The following is a 17,387-nucleotide window of genomic DNA, read 5'->3' as shown; positions in this document are numbered from 1 at the left end:
GCGGCGACGATAGAAGAGGTTTTTAGCGAGTGGGGGATCCCCAAATGGGTCAAGTCTGACAACGGACCACCATTCTGTGGACATGAGTTTGGGACACTGGCAGAGCACCTGGGGTTCAGGCACATGAAGATCACACCTCGCCACCCCCAGGCAAATGGAATGGCCGAGCGCTTCATGGCGTCGATCAAGAAGACTATACAGAGGGCACGGCTTGACGCAGTCGATACACACCAAGTGCTATGCCGTCTATTAAGAGACTATAGGAACACTCCTCATGAGGTCACGAATAAGACGCCCGCCGAGCTCATGTTCCGATATGAGGTGCGAACCCGCATCCCGAGAAGTACGGCGCAGGCAGAGCCGGCTGACCTTGATCTGCTCCAGAGAGACGCGGTGGCAAAAGAAAATGCGAGGCTCCATACCGATGCACGGAGAGGAGCGGTGCTGCCGGAGTTCCAGGTAGGAGATGAAGTCCTGGTGCAACAACCGACGGCTAGAAAGACAGACCCGCGGTTTGCTCCAGGCCCCATGAGGATAGTTGCAGTGAAAGGGACGATGGTAACGGCTGAAGACCAGAATAGGGCCGTCACCAGAAACTGTCAGCAGTTCAGGCAATACGCAAGGAGAGAAAACACAGAAGGACCTCAGCGGGCACTCTCACCAGAACCAAGGATGCAGAGGGATGATGAATGGTTTCCCCCAGAAGGAGACCCCGGGGACATGAGCCAGAGTGGAGCGACTGAAGAGGAGCCAGATCCTGGGACTCGAGGTGAGAAGCCGAGACGACTCATAAGGAAGCCGATGAGACTTGTTGAAGAGTGTTGAGTTATTGTTTGGACACAGAGTGTCAAGTTGATGTTTGGACATATTGTTCGGGGGTAGTGTTACCCGGGGCTCAACGGGTTAACGCTCATGAGCCCCCTCCGTTGGAAAGGCGGAGTTTGACTGGGCAAGGGAGTTATGGGGCACGTGCGCGGTAAGCGTCAGTCCTTGCTTGGTTGTACGAGAATAAAGAAGTTCCTCCTATCTCTCCGTGTGTGCGTCCTTCATTAGGCCTAGATCCCTAGGCAACAGAGTCTTCAAAGAAAACCAGTGAAAAATAAGAGAGACTGCAGTCGAGGAAAGGAAAGCGTTGTCAGGGGTCCTGGGGCCACAAAACACACTGCTTACACACCGTGCATGCGTGGTGGTCTTATCCACGAGTCTTCAATGAAAAGCAGTGAAAGTGAAGAGAGACCGCAGTCCAGGAAAGCAAAGCATTGTCAGGGGTCCCAGCACCATCATGCCACAAAACACACTGCTTACACACTGCGTCACTATACAGTAAGGCCATATATGAATAGCCCTCCGTCCATGGAGGCAAGAGTGACATTGCCAGTAGTGCAGACAATACAATGTTATTTGGCACACCTGAAAACAGTCCAACATGCAAAATAAATCCTCATAATGAGGGCGCATAAATGCAATATTTAAAAGCATGTCCACTGTATTGCCTCTGTTCTAATTTGTCCTACAATTGTGATACTTTGTAGAGAAACCAAGATAACATCCTATAGGAATAACATTCCATTTATGGAAGTACGACTGAAATTGACAATGCAGATTGTAAAGCGCTCACACATCACTCCAGCCCAAATTCGTTCTTGCTGTCCTTCTGTTATGCTGGCTCAGCCCAGAGAAACACTATAGGCGCCTAACAAATATGCTGCAGACTGACAATTGCCAGGTGTTGCCAGGGGTTCCCTAAATTCAACTCAAGACTCTCAGTTTGTAGTCTAAAAATCTTGTTCTGTTCTTTTAGCAAAAGGAGTCGATTTATATCTTCACCCCTTCTGGGCAATTTTATTTATTCAAGAATAGTCCATCTGAGATCGAGCTCGGTGTGCATATTTTGCACAAAGCGGGTGACAAGTGGGGCCGTACGTTTCTTATGTGGATACAGGATTTATGTTCGATAATCTGTGTTCTAACCTTTTTCGCACTGTTATTCTCACATACGTGATGAGATAAATGACCTGGCTTGAATGACAATTTGTGAAATTCCTCTGCTCCCATGGAGTCCGCCAGCCAATATCTATAGATTGACTGTGTTTATTCTGCCCACAATTGGAACATTGGCCCCACGGGGCACGTCCCAAGGCTTTTGGTAAATTCCACAAATGTATTTGTCCTACACTATATTGTTGTGTGCCTTGGTAGCTGTTGTTAATTGTGAAGGGATCTCCTCAAATTCCGGAAGCCCCTTAATGCTTTCCTTTTCACCTCCTCCTTCCCCCTATGCCACCATTGCTCATCCCCACAGTCGCTGAGATTGGTGACCAGGGCCCTTATGTGTCCATCTGGGTCCTGGGTTTCCCCCCAATTGCCTTTAGCCTCCGCCCACCCCTAGCACTTGCCTTTTTGCGCCCACTGGCCTGTGCTGTCTCACAGGCCTGCACTTATTATTGGCAGATAACCACACTTACCAAGTGATCTTTGCCAGGCACTTAATAGCTGCCTGCAACTTACTCCCTAGCACTTCCCTATGTGGAACTCCTAGCACTTACCCCCTTCCCTCGTCCATTCTCTCTCTCTCTGCACTTGCACGTTCTGAATGCTCACAGGGCCTGCCTCTTTCTTTCTCTTCATTGTTATTATATATATATATATTTTTTTTAATTAAAATGCTTTATAGTTAACAAAATAAAACTTTTAGCAACACCAAACCCAAAATGTTCTTCAATGGATCTCATACGTACTCCTCAAGGAGGCAGTCCTCCACGCATTAGGCCATCAACTTACTAGTCCAAAGTTAATCAGCCTTGATTCTTCAAGAACAGTGCTTTTTCCAGTACCTGTCTGTAGAAATTGACCATTGCCACTGTTATTGATATTTTGTCTCCTCTTACCATATGGGCCCGCCATGTTTCTACCGTGATTGTGGTGTACTTAAGAAGATTTGCCTCTCATTCCCATGTTCCCTCACTGTTCCCCTGTGGGTGCTTTGAAACACAATGTACTTGATGCATACGTGCCTTACAAATTAAGTAAAATAAATAAATAAATGCTTACTGATCTACATTCAATAGTGGCTAAAGGCGTTTAATCTCCTTTTTAAGTTTGTTCAACAGGGGAGAGTAATTCATGACTGCTGTGATTGTTGCAGATGTGGGCTGGTCTTTTAATTGTTGGTCAAGCGTATTTTCCCGTGGTATGTTGCACCTTGGGCTCGTTTGGCTGTCCTTTTCCCAATTTTTCTAGGGTAAGCCTGTGCCGTGAGCTTGTGACTCAACAAATGTGCCTGTTTGTCATCTTCTATTCAGCAGGAACAATGAAGATTGTCCAGGCTTACAGCTCAGGCAGTCTTGATTCTATTAAAGACAAGGAGGCAAGCATTATGCGTTACTTCTTTATTACTGTTCCCACAGCAATTTAAAGAAACTTTATATATAAGAATTTATTTTTCGTTTTTTTTAAACTTTGTAACATTTTGTTCCTTCCAGGGACTCCTAGAGGTGTAGTAACACAAACATAAAGTTAACACAGTTTGAAAAAATGTCCATAACCTATCACAACCTGAAAGAAAATGTCTCTGGACTACCACTACCCATAGTCCCCTGGGTCCTCTGTAGTCCTGCATCATCATCCTTAGCCAATCCGGGCTAACCTGCCCTCATAAGATAACCTTGTCCTCTTCTCTACTCCTCTTTCTTTGGCTGCTAATCTGTGCCTGAATGTCTTTAACCGATAACTTGAAAACAATTGGAGCCACTGCAACTGAGCATCTCCCCAGGAATTCGGCTGTGTGCTGTCACCTTGCGAACTTCGCTATGCAGCTCATAACAATGAGGATGTTTGGCCGTACTCAAGACGTCTTCTGGTCTTTTCCTGCAATGAATAGAGACGTGATTATAAGGGTGGGTCCTTACTTGACACATGGTCATTATGCAATACATGATTTCCTTTTGTTCCCAAGGGTGGGATATAATGCTCGCCTCCTTGTCATTAATAGAATCAAGACTGCCTGAGCTGTAAGCCTGGATAATCTTCATTCTATGACAAGACGGAGGCGAGAATTATGCTTGTTCAAAGCTATGTATTACTCTGTTTGCAATTTGAGAGACAGGCTTAAAATAGAAAGTCTTAAAGGTACATTCATTGGACCAATCGGCTGCTTTCATAATATCCTGTAAGGGAACGCCTGCTGCAAATGTGCTGGATGCCATCGCGCCTCTCGCTGAATGCGCGCCAAATTGTGATAAATCTATTCCAGCCCACTGCATCACTTCTCTGACCCATCTTGCTATGGTGGCTGTCGCTACTGCATGAAGGGTTTCCTACGCGCAATTAACAGTTGTGTCATTCCTGTGGGCCTTAGCGCTGCTGTAGCTCTCTCATAATCTTTGATACACTGTGCTACGCATAACTTCGCATTGTTGGGGAAGTACGGACAAGAAATCACTGTCGAATCGGATTTCGTCCTATTTGCTACATTGAATGCTACTCCCTCTGGGTAGAACATTTTTTGATCTATCTCAAGTGCTTTGACATCTGATGCTCTTCTTGCATGCTATGAGACATAGAAGCATAGCTAGTTTGCCCGATAGCTGTGATCGTGAAAGATCTTTGTTCTCTGGCCAATCTGAGAATAACTGAAAAACTTTGAGTACGTCCCATAGAACCGAGTATTTGGCCTTGGGTGGCTTCCTTAACTTTATACCTCTCAATAGCCAGACTACGGCAGGGTGTTCTCCTATCGGATGCCCCTCTAGTTTGTCATGACCTGCTGAAATTGCAGACCTTTAGACTCCTATTGTTCTGTAGGCACATCCGTCTTCGAACCTTTGGGCTAAGAAGTTTAGCATGTGCACTAGAGGGGCTGAAATGGGATGAATACCGATGGTCACGCAGTACGTCTCCCATCGGTCCCAAGCGGCACCATAGCTCCTAATGGTGGAAAGAGCCCATGAGCTTCTGATGCAATCTGCAGCGAGCTGTGAAATTCCTGGCAGCTCCCAACGTTGCCTGAAACCCGGCATGCCAGCAGGGTCAGTGAGCCCTCCGCTATGAGCGGGTGACACTAGCCGTCAGGGTTCTGTAGAAGGTTCGCCTTGTGAGGAATCACTCTCGGAAAATCCGTAGAAAGTTCCATCACTACTGGAAACCACGGCTGGGACTTCCACAATGGGACTATGAGCACTAGCTCTGCTTGTTCTCTCCTCACTTTCGCTACTGTCCTCGTCAACATGATGAATGGGGGAAAGGCGTAGTGGAGGGCTCCTGACCACTGTTGCAATAACGCGTCCGTCCCTGATGCCTCTGGGTCTATCCTCCAGCTGTAGAACTTGGGGAGCTGGGTGTTGAGCCTGCTGGTGAACAAATCGAGATCTAAAGGTCCCCAAAGCTGTCGGATGCACTCGAAGACGCTCGGGAGCAGTCTCCAATCGCTGGAGTCTACCGGATATCGCGAATTCCAGTCCGCTACCGTGTTCTGAACACCTGATAAATATTCTGCTGATACTGATATCTGCTGGTTCAAAAAGTGATGCCAGAAGTCTTTGGCTAGTTCTGCCAGCATCTTGGATAATGTCCCTCCGAGTTTGTTCACGTAGCGGACCGCTGAGATGTTGTCCATTGTGAGAAGAACACAGCAGGTCACCCAGTCCCGGGTGAATGCTTTCACTGCGAAGGAACCTGCAAAAGCTCCAAGCAGTTTATGTGCAGTTTGAGCTCCTCTTGTGACCATTTCCCGCCTGTCTGCAGCCCTCCGCATCGGGCTCCCCAGCCTATTCCGCTGGCATCTGATTCTATCACTAGATCTGCCGTGTCTCCGAATATCGCTCTGCCGTTCCAGGGCTCCATATTCTGTAACCACCACTGGAGCTCTGTAATGGCGTCTTGGTCTAGGGAAACCAATTGGTGATAACCTAGTCCGCCTCTGAGGTATCTGATTTTCAACCTCTGCAGGGCTCTGTAGTGTAGGGGCCCTGGAAATATCGCCTGAATCGAGGCTGCTATCAGACCTATTATGCAGGCCAGGTTGCAAAGGGTAATAACTCTCTTCGCTAAAACTGTCCTCAGTTCTTTCCGAATTTCTCGAACTTTCCAAGCTGGTAATTCCAGAGAGGCTCTCTTTGTGTCTATTATGAACCCCAGGAATTCTATTCGCTGTGCGGGATGTAAGTCTGATTTTTCTTCGTTGATGATGAAGCCGAGGGAGGTTACTAGGTTGCATACCCAAGTTGCTTGCTCTCGAAGGAGCGTAGCGCTCTGACCTAGAATCAGAATATTGTCTAGGTAGATAATTATCCTTATTTCCCTTTCCCGAATAGCTGCCGCTACAGGTCTTATGAGCTTGGTAAACACCCATGGGGCGGACGCTAGTCCGAAGGGAAGACATGTGAACCTCCACATCTCTGCGTTCCATTTGAACCGAAGATATTTCCGGTGATGATCTGCGATAGAGATCGTAAAATAGGCATCTTTGAGATCTAGGCGGACTAACCAAACTCCCATCCTGAGTAGATCCCGTAGAGGGTGAATCCCTTCCATCTTGAAGTGCCTGTATACTATCCATTCGTTCAGGCCTTTCAAGTTTATTACGGGCCTGACTTTGTCCCCTCTGTGCACCAGGAACATATTGCTGATAAAACCTGGTTTGTTTTGGGTCTCTCGCTCTATCGCTCCTTTGCTTGCTAAATTGCCTAATTCGCTGTGAAGCAGTGCTTCTTCGCTCTGCGCCTTGAGCATTGGGCTTGGTTCTAGCGCTTGAGAGGGGGTACCTACAAACTCTAACGTCATTCCTGACACTGCTTGTAGGACCCACGCATCGTTGGATAAATTGCGCCATGCATGCAAAAAACTGGCTGTCCTGCCCCCAATTTTGTGCATTACATTCCCCGTACTCACCGGTTGGGGCGTTTTGGTGCCTGTAGGCTCCTCTTCCTCTCCTGTTCCTTGGGAAACAGCTTTGCGCCGGGAAGAAATTATCTTGCTGCCGCGACTCCCATTACTGGCACCTCAGACCTTGGGGTCTTCTTTGAGAGGAGAAGCGACCGGACGCTCGACCCCTTTGGCGTCCGGTCCCGGCAAAAACACGTCCGGGAAAGATTCTTCTTATGGAAGATTGGGCCTTCTCCAGTGCAGAGTACGTGCCCACAAATTGGCTCATTTCTTTGGCGAAAGCCTCTCCAAAAAGCATGCCCTTTGCGCCTTCCCCTGTCTCGTATGATGACAGGTCGATCAGCTTACTGTCTATTTTTAACAGCACCCCGTGTCTCCTCTCTGATGAAAGAGCACAATTTGCGTTCCTTAGAAGGCAGACTGCTCACTGGGCCCAATTGGCCAACACTTGGGGATCTACTGGAGTGCCTGTATCTATAGCCCTTTTCGGCTAAGTCCATAATTTTTGCTAGGGGACCGGAAAGGTCTAAAAGCTTATCTTGACAACCCCGCCAAGCTCTGTCAACTCCTTTTCGTAGATCCTTGGCAGATTTTGTGACAAAAGTGACCATTTTTGGGTTGAGATCTGGGGTGTCAGTAACTTTACCCGGCAGCTCGGGCCTGGGGCATTCCGCTCTAATCTTTGAAATGATCTCTCGTCGAGGGGTTTTCTTATTTGGAGGGTCATATATTGGGCCCCTCTGGGTGATGGTACCCAGTCCATTGATCTTGGATGCCGGATTGCCTCCGGATCGAACATTTTTCCCAAATTCTCATCTTCTGGGATCTGTTCTATTAGTTGGTGTGAGGGAACTTCTTCCTCCCCGCTTTCCTCATCCGGTGTGTAACCAGCATCCACTTCTTCCCCACATTGTACACCCCTGGGGTCGGGGGTCGAGAGCCTGGCACTGTTGCCCTTTTTAAGAAGGCTTCCTTCAGTCTATTCACTGGGTCAACTGGCTCTTGGGGCCTTAAACTTACCCCTTCTGGTTGGCTCGGGGGCGTCTTAAAGTCTGAACTCTGCCAAGCCTTTTTACTGCCCTTGGTATCAACCCTTTGGTCAGGGTGTCTTGCTGAGGTGCCCTCGCCAGGGCTGAGCACCCTCTTCTTGGATCTCTCCTCTGCTTTCTGCGCATTCAGAATGGCCTCTAGATGGTCTAGCCTCTGTGTAAGAGGGAGCACACCCTGTGCTACAGCGTGAGAAAGTGAGTCTCCCAGGACCATTTTAAAGCTCTACGAGAGATCTTGTTCATCGTGAGTGGGTTCTTCCGCCCATTCATCCGAACTCCATTCTTGGGTAGTAGACCTAGACGCCCTGGGCTCTGTAAACTGTGCCATATTCCTCAAAGGCTGGCACCTCAGCTTTTTAATCAAAATTATTATTATTATTATTATTTTTTCCCCCAGTTAATATGCCCTGAAATGCGACCTCTCCACCAGTAAAAAATGTATTTTATTTTTTTTTGTCAATTGAGCGTGAGAATTCTGCAGCTTTACCGCCTAGTGATGGTCGGGCTGCCTTGCAGTTTCGAACGCGCTCACCGGAGCGAGTCACTGTGCTTAAGCACTAAGATGAAGTGTCTACTGCAGTTATTTCTGAAGATAACTGCCTTAATATGTCGCCATTCGCTTCACGCTCCACCGCTCTCCAAACTAATGACTGGAATGACGGTTGAGCGCACGCGATGGCTTCTGGGGCACGATCTGCGCCTGCTGGCTCCCGCTGGGTCCTAGCCCCACCGAGCGGGAGCCCGCAGGTCTATTACTTCGTCGCTGCGGAAGGAGGGTCCGGGAGCCTAATGCGAGTGCGTTCGCTCGCGGCTCCGGCCCCTGCTCTCCTTCCCTATACTATGCGAGGCTGAAAAAGATATGGTCGTGGAGCGGAGACGCTCCTACAGGATCTACTTCTGTAAGTCACGTACTGACTACGTGCGCGCGTACTATCAATATACGCCTATAATTTCATGAATTAGAGCATCAGAGTAAATGTGCAACGCTTCATATAAGGTCTGACAAAACAAACTATTTAACATGTATGTGAAAGGTACTTATCTGTGGAATCAGCAACAAAGAAAGAGGAGTAGAGAAGAGGACAAGGTTATCTTATAAGGGCAGGTTAGCCCGGATTGGCTAAGGAGGATGATGCAGGACTACAGAGGACCTGGGGACTATGGGTAGTGGTAGTCCAGAGACATTTTCCTTCAGGTTGTGATAAGTTATGGAAATTTTTTTCAAACTGTGTTAACTTTATGTTTGTGTTACTACACCTCCAGGAGTCCCTGGGAGGAACAAAATGTTACAAAGTTTTAAATAAATTAAAAAAAAAAAACATTTCTTATATATAAAGTTTCTTTAAATTGCTGTGGGAACAGTAATAAAGAAGTAAAGCATAATGCTCGCCTCCGTCTTGTCATAGAATGTCTCGGGCATCAGAGAAATTGTCCAATGGGAAAGTCATCTGCAATGTGCGTCGCTAATAACTGTCATACTGCAATAATGACTTTCGATCTGCTGGTTTATGATACACTGTTGTGCTAAGTACTCCAGAGATGTAATTTAGGGGTCACCAGGGGTCGCACTTGCGACCCCTGAGTCTCCCTTGCTACCCCAGTGGTCTCGCTTGCTGTCCCTAAAAAACAAAAAACAATTGAAGCTCCTGGGCTGTGGCCAATGCCATGTGACTATTTGAGCTATTTGTCTTTCTGGAATTCCATACAATAATTGCTAAACTCATTAAAGGTTTATTTCAGGCACACTTCAGGGGTGAGTCACTGCTGATTTAGTCTGTTCTTAAATACCTCAAATTCACAATGCAGACACAATCCTCCAAAAATCATTTAGAGTAGAATAAGCATCCATTTCGGACTACGTATTTTGCTTTTTCGCAAGTTGCATCTATAGCATGTTTCTTCTGCCGATACATATGGTGATCCATTCTTGTATGAAATGTATATCACGTTACAGTAATAGTGTAACCATATTTTTCATAGTGAAACAATGCTATGTGATGCCACTTCCTGTTTTGTCAAGGGTAAACGGTTGTGTTCCATCACTTCCCATGATGTCACTTCAGGTGGGATCAAATGACATCACTTCCTGTGATGTCATCAGAGGTCAAGCGTCATGTGATGTCACTTCTGCTACCCCTGGCATTTTGGTGAAATGACATCCCTGAAGTATTACCTCTTCCACTGACACCAACAAGTCCAGGAATTGGACAGCCTTTTTGCTAAAATTGATGGTAAATTGTTAAGTGCCTATTTCGGGAACTAAGCCACATATGGAACTGTTTTAATGTGTCTTGATCACCATTGAACATGATGAAAACATCATCAATGTAGAGAACCCAAAGGGAGACATGCTCTTCACATGGGTAATTAATCTAGAACTCAGGGGTGCACAACTGATTTTGGGAGAGGGCCTAATGTACCTCACATTCTGTCTATAGTGCGCCGAAAAGTTAATGTGAGAGGGGCAGGGGCGGGGAGTGGCGGGAGGCCTATTCAACCCCCAATTTGTATTCGACACATGGAAAAAGAATACCTTTTTGGAGGTGTAACGGTCTTTATTTGTATTTAAAACTTACATTTTGTAGCACACATTTTCAATTCCACTTTTATAATTTCTTTCTTTGCAAAGGACATATTGGCACTAGAATAAATATGCAAATCATACAGGATGGAACAGTGAACCTGGCATACTTGATCAGTGAGAAACATTGCAGCATTTCTCAGGTGTCAGTTTCTGGATCTCGGGCTCCAGTGATGTTGTTCCTACTCTCAGGATAGCATGAAGATGTTGGTCAGTGAGTCTTGTCCTTAGGCTGGATTCATGTAGTTTCATTTGCAAAAAAATCTTGCTCACAAATGTAAGTACTGCCAAACATAGATACCATCTTTAATGCTTCCTGTGACAGATTGGAGAATTGAGCAGTGTTCATAGACTGATAAAAGGCTAATAAAGGCATCTGTCTTTGTTTATTTGTGAAGGCACTACAGCACTGAAGTTCAATCACTTCCAGTTGAGGTTCAGGTTGCACACTGTCAACATCAGCAGAGAAAGGATCTGCAAAAAGTTTAAAAGAAACTTACTGTGATTTGAATTGTGTGAAACGATTCTCCAAAACATTTTGTAGTTCCTTCAGGACCTTCACATGCTGAAACCATCCTACATACTTGTCATGGTGATCAACCTCTGCACATTCGGGGAAGTGTACCAGCATCCCTTTCTCCAGTTGGGCTGTCAGAAGCCTTAACTTTATTTCAAATGCACAAACTGCATCAAACAGATCAGATATTAGATGTTGGCTTCCTTGCAACTTTAAATTTAAATCATTCAAATGGCCTGTCAGGTCAATCAGAAAAGCAAAGTCAGCTACCCAGTCAATATCTTGCATGTCCGAAGTGTCCATTCCCTTTTCATCAAGGAATGCTTTTATTTCCTGCCATAAAGCAAAGCATTGCTTCAGGACATTGCGACGACTAAGCCATCGAACATCAGTGTGATAAAGGACATCACCATAATCCGCCTCTACCTCTTCTAAAAATGACTGAAACAATCTGTGATTTAAAGAGCGTGGACCCCTCCCCCTCGCATCTCAACATACACTGCACATACACACAAAAACAAACATACAGAGAGACCCGACACCCCCCACACCCCACCTCAACATACACAAAAACAAACAAACAGGCAGGCCCAAAACCCCCCCACCCCCACATCTCAACATATGCACAAAAACAAACATACAGGCAGACCCGACATATCCACCCCACCACCGCATCTCAACATACACACACAAACAAACAGGCAGGACAGACCCAACACACAAACATACAGTCAGGACAGACCCGACCCCCCCAAAATATGTACTTACCGGATGTGCTGCATGGCAGGCTAGCTGGAACGCTGGCGAAGTTTCTGGTACTACGGTTGGCGTAGCAAGGCTGAAATGTCTTCTGGCATCAAGCCTTATTGACAGCAATGCACTAATCAAAATTAAACAGAATGCAATAATGAAATAGCAATAATGGAATGATTCCATAGCAAAGAGTAACAATGTAGGCAATGGTAATTCTAATGATTCTCTAACAGTGAGTCTAATAATGTGTAATGGTTCTTCTACAGATAGTCTTATGATTTCTAATAATGATAACAATTCCAGCCTTCTCATTTCATCCAATTCCACAATCCTCCCTTTTATCATTAAATAAATCATAACATAACAAAACATAGCATAGCAATCGTGGTATGCTAATACCGAGCAAAGTTACTGAAGGAAAAAAGCATATATTTCATGATGCAAAAAACCCTTCTAAAAATTGCAAGCATTTCACTCTATCAGTGGCAAGCTAAAATATTCAAATACAAAACTGCAAATGTGTCATAAATCAGAATAACATAGCCAAATGTCAAAAGTCGAGTAAAAAGTCAGAAGTCAAAAGTGTCTACAAGCCAAAGGTGTGAAAGTGTCTCTACAAGCAGAAAACGAAAATGCAATGCATAGAATCAATGCATAGGTACTGTGCATACAGGTGTTTCAAGCACAAAATATGCCAATCACTTTCACAGGTGTCAAAGGTCAGTACAGATGTCAGTAGCCAAACAGGCCAAACATTCCATTGATCAATGCATACATATCAGTGTATATATGCAGTGTATTGGTCATATAGGCCATTCAATTATATTCCAGTCTAAGGTATTTCCAAGTCACATGAGGTATCTGTGTCCTCACAACCGTGCACAGTACAAATTCTAATGCAAAAAGGTTTCAGCCAAGGAATGTCAACAAAGATGCAATGTCAACAAAGCGAGTGTTCACAAACGGATCATGTGTTCACTAAGAGCATATCAGTGTGTTCAGCAAAAGGTCAAAGTTCAGGTAGTGAAGGTTCTCCACAACAGCAAACGTGTGAACAAACGTGAAGCAGCAAAGTGTTCAAGCCAATAGTGTTCAGGCAGCAGAAATGTGTACAAGCCCAATTCAGGTTGGCCTGCTTGATATATGGCAGCATGAGATTTTCTCGCACAGAGCTCCATCAAGGAGCAAGCAAGTGTCAGGTACCATATGAGCCCCACTCGTCCCCATGGAGTGATCACACATGCCCTTCACTTCAAAGGTAGCACAGGGAAAAACCGCGTGTCAGGACTTTCAATTGATGCCAATCGATGATAACGCCTCCTTTTTCCCTTCACTTCATGAACAAAGGCGACAGGTGCACTCATTCAGAGTGTTTGCAAGACATTGCAGGTGGTTACTCTCCTCTGGACACAGTGTGGCCCTTCCCCATAGGCCCATCTCTAGCAGGTTCAAATTCTCTCCTCTCTTGCCAGGTCATGCTGTTGTCATGCTGTTGCCATGCCAGCCAGTCCCATGCTCTTCAAATGAGGGACAGCCAGGGTTAAATGCAAGTGCAAATGCTTTCAAAGCACCATATGCTCTGTCTCCTTCACTCAAGAGAACAAGAGCTTCACTGCATCTCCAAACGTGGATCAGGCAAGAAATGCTTTCAGAGCGTGTATTCCTGCTCATTGCTTCTCAGGCACAAATTTGTCTGGTGCAAAAGGTATTCCAAATTGATTCTCTTCTCACTGCAGATTATAAAGCAATTCAAATTTCTTCTTCTGCTCTCCTCTGCTGCTGCTTCACTGCTGACAATTTCTCACTGCTGCTCTTCCTCTCTCACTTCTTGGCACAGGATGCTGCAAGTTTCTCTCTGCACAGTCGGTCACGATCTTCACTTCCCATGGCAATAGGTGTCATGCCACAAAGTCTCTTCAGTCTGGGTAGCAAGTAGATGTTCTGGGTACATTCTCAGAGCACAGCCATTGGACAAGGCAACACCCTAAGGCCTCAAGTCGGTCGGCATTCCCCAAGAGTGCTGCTGCAAAGCGTCAAATGTCAGATGTCAATGTCTCATCATTGCTGCAAACAAACAGCCATGATGCAAAGTCACATTACAAGGTGACAAAAGCCAGTCTCTTTCTGGTGCTGCTTCAAAACAGCCATGCAAAGTCACAAGGTGTCAGCCATCATTGATCTCGAACAGACGGTCAAAAAGGTCTGGTCATTTCATCTGGTCATCATGCCGGTCATCTGGACATGCTGCTCTCAGGCGTCATGCTGCTGTCTCATGGTCTGGTCATTTCATGCGGCGATGCCATCTTGTCTGGTCAAGGTGTCTCTCCAGATTTCATGTAAAGAAACAAAAGTGCAAGAATCAGTCTTACTCAGTTTCAGGTGTTTTTCAAGCCAAAAAAAACAGCATTTCTCATTGTGCGTTGAAGTGCACATTACTATCTCTACACTTTCCCATTTCTCTCAATGACATACATTCTATCTCCCTCCAGTGTCTCATCAATGTGTCAGTGCATATAACTACTGTTGTTCCTGTCTAACCATGCCTCATAATGCATGCATGCTTAATGCATGACTCCTGCCATTCCATCCCTATCCTTTTCAAAACAAAACAAAACAATCAGTTTCACATACTTCAACCATGTCACAACTGCATTCAATTCCACTCCTGCATTTCCTTCTGTATCACTTCCATGTCCTCTAGATGTCACAACACTCTCCCCATTTTTCTTCATTAATAATTCACAACTTTGAATAATTACATGCTGAAAAATCAAATATGTTCCATTCAAAAAACCTCTCTCATACACAATGCAATTCACATTCACACATGCACTGCTAACTCGTGCTTCAAATAAGCAGTCTACCAGTCCCGCGCGTTCTCCAATGTCAACAAACATGCTTTCCATGCACACATTAAAACTACGAAAATTCCAGGAATGCAAGCTTTCAAAACATCCAAATTTAGCACGATTCCTTTTATCAATCTTGTCTTGTACAGTTCTCAAAATATCTAGGTCATTGGCCAATATTTTTTTTTCACTCGAAAACGTAGGCAAAGTGCTGATGTTACCACTGCAAAAACGGTCTCTCTCTCTGTTCAAATCAAAGATCTGCACATAACTCTGTTCATGCAGGAATCTCTCTAATAACACAGTTTCACAAAGCCTCAGATCTTCATAGGCAAACTCTCTATGCATTCCTCTAGCCAATTCTCTAGGCACACTGCACATGTCTGTCAAATCTGTACTATCTCTTCCACTGTTCCGAGTTAACTTTTTCTCCCCATGAACAACATGCATTATTCTAGGAACTGTATTCCTGCCCATCACTGCTGATGAACTTGAATTCAATGGGTCTGATGCTTTTAATGGGACATTTTCCCAGTTACTAATCACATCACTAAGACGACATATTACTGAGTGCAAGTCAACAATATGTGGGCTCCCTTCTGTAGCTACACTTTTCACTTTCAATACAGTTGGTTCCTGTGATACATCCCAGGACTCAAGTGTATTTTTAAGCCGATTTCTTATTGCCTTCAGGTCACTAAGAAATGAACTCATTCTGCAGTTTCAATTATTTCTCCAATTTCCAAACAAAATAACATGAGCGTCTTCAAGAAAAAAACTGTTTCACTCTGTGAATTAATGTACATTTATTCATACAATCAAATGTGACTAATGTCAACCAATTCCGGCAACCAAGGTCAAACAATTACGTTCCCCTTCCTACGACGAACAAAATTGCAGACAGCATGCTCTAAACATCCCCAAGACAGACAAAACATGAAAAAAAATAAAAAATCTCTATTCCCACGACGAACTAACAGAAAAACAAAAAACAATTACACAGTTGCACAAGATGTTCAAACTTCGACTCTTGCAAAACCCGATAAGTGGATCAACAGACCAGCTGCACTCCCATTTTATCAGTCCACATTAGTGAAGATCCGGGTGTCCCCTCCATTTTGTCAGTCTGAAAAAACCAAATTCCCTATCATCCCCTTGATCCCCCCACCCCTCCCTTGGGTGGGCAAGCACGCTCCGGTCTTCAGACAATCTCTGACAATCTCTTAGGGGGTTATGGATCACTATACCCCCCCTTGACTGCATTCGTATCAGGCCCTATGTGCACTGTGTTTACTTACACAAATAACAAATAACATTAAGACACAAAGAAAACACAAAGAATCGATTCAATTTATAACAATGGGATACATTTATTTATGATCACACAGCTAAGCATAATGCATAACAATGCAGGCAGTTCTGATGCTATGTCTAATTTGCACCTTTTATACTTCTGGTGCAAAGATACCATGCAGTAACTATGTAAGCCTGTGCTGCAAGTGTGTGGTTCTAATGCAATCTAATGCAAGCGCCAATCATCCATCACCTTCATGGGCAAATCCACCCCAATCCACACCATCTTTACACTCTAAACTATCCCTGTCAGGTTTCCCCTTCTTCCCTTATGTGAGTGTCTATTCTGATCAATCAGTCAGTCTAGGTCAAACCCATACTTCCCATTTTCATGTGTTCCCAGCTCTGTCTTTGCCATCTCTGCACAACTCTGCAATCAGCCAGTCAGTGGCAGGCCTCAATTCTGGTAACTGCCAACTTCCAAGCCCTCGATCTCATCAAAGCCAAGCTCTCTCTCTGCCTCATCAGGGTCTGCTGCAATGCTTGCACCATCTCCAACCAACAGCCAACAACCTCAGCAACTCTCTCGAACTCCTTCAACAACCAACTACTGGAACTCCCCGCAACTCTCTGGCTCTCCCGAACTCCCTCGAGCTAGCAACTTCCGATCTCCTAATTCCTTTCTCTCCAGCCCTCCTGGTTATAGTCTCCAATGACGCACAGAATGTCTAAGAATGTCTCTCCTTCAGCATATAGCAATGCCTGCCTGTCTGTGTTATGTGTTCCTGTCGTGTTCTTGTCGCGTGTACTTTCACGGCATGTTCTGTCACTTCGTGTGCTGTCAGCGTGACCTCATATCTCTCTGCCTTGGCCTTCTGAGTCTGTTGATTCCATCTATTCACTGTTCATACCCGTTCTCTCCTTCACTGTAGGCTCTCTCTGCATTACAAAATGCACTTTTAGGCCCCGTCCCTTTCATACAAAAGCACTCCCTCCATGTGTCTATCTCGTTCCTGGGCGCAGCCCCCACCCTTGGGTTGTCTCCGCAAAGCACACCAGCCAAGCTGATAAGCTTCCTAGGCCGTCTCTACTAGGACAAGGGTCCATGTTATCTGTACTCTCTGCCAATGTTTACAAAACAATTCTCCGCACTGAGCCCAGTGGCGCAAGCAACTTCTGCTCCATCAGAATGGATTCAAATGCCAGCCTAATGCTTTCTAGCGTTTACAATTTCTCTCACAATGCAAGCACTAACTACATAATGCAAACTCATTCTAAGTGCCTCAACATACAAACATACATACATGACAGTCTCTAAATGTATCTCTACAAAGCATAACAATGTGTGTTATACTAAATGACTTTTCATGGCATTTCAAATATGCCTGTGTGTGTAGTGCAAGTAATGCATTTTCTCTCTCAGCCTAAGCGCTATATCTAATGCAAACATAGATGCATAGCAT

The sequence above is a fragment of the Ambystoma mexicanum genome, chromosome 1q, assembly GCF_040938575.1.
Source record: "Ambystoma mexicanum isolate Mex_15411 chromosome 1q, UKY_AmexF1_1, whole genome shotgun sequence".
Taxonomy (NCBI): domain Eukaryota; kingdom Metazoa; phylum Chordata; class Amphibia; order Caudata; family Ambystomatidae; genus Ambystoma; species Ambystoma mexicanum.
The sequence above is the reverse complement of the archived record's forward strand: the minus strand, read 5'-3'. Positions refer to the sequence as shown.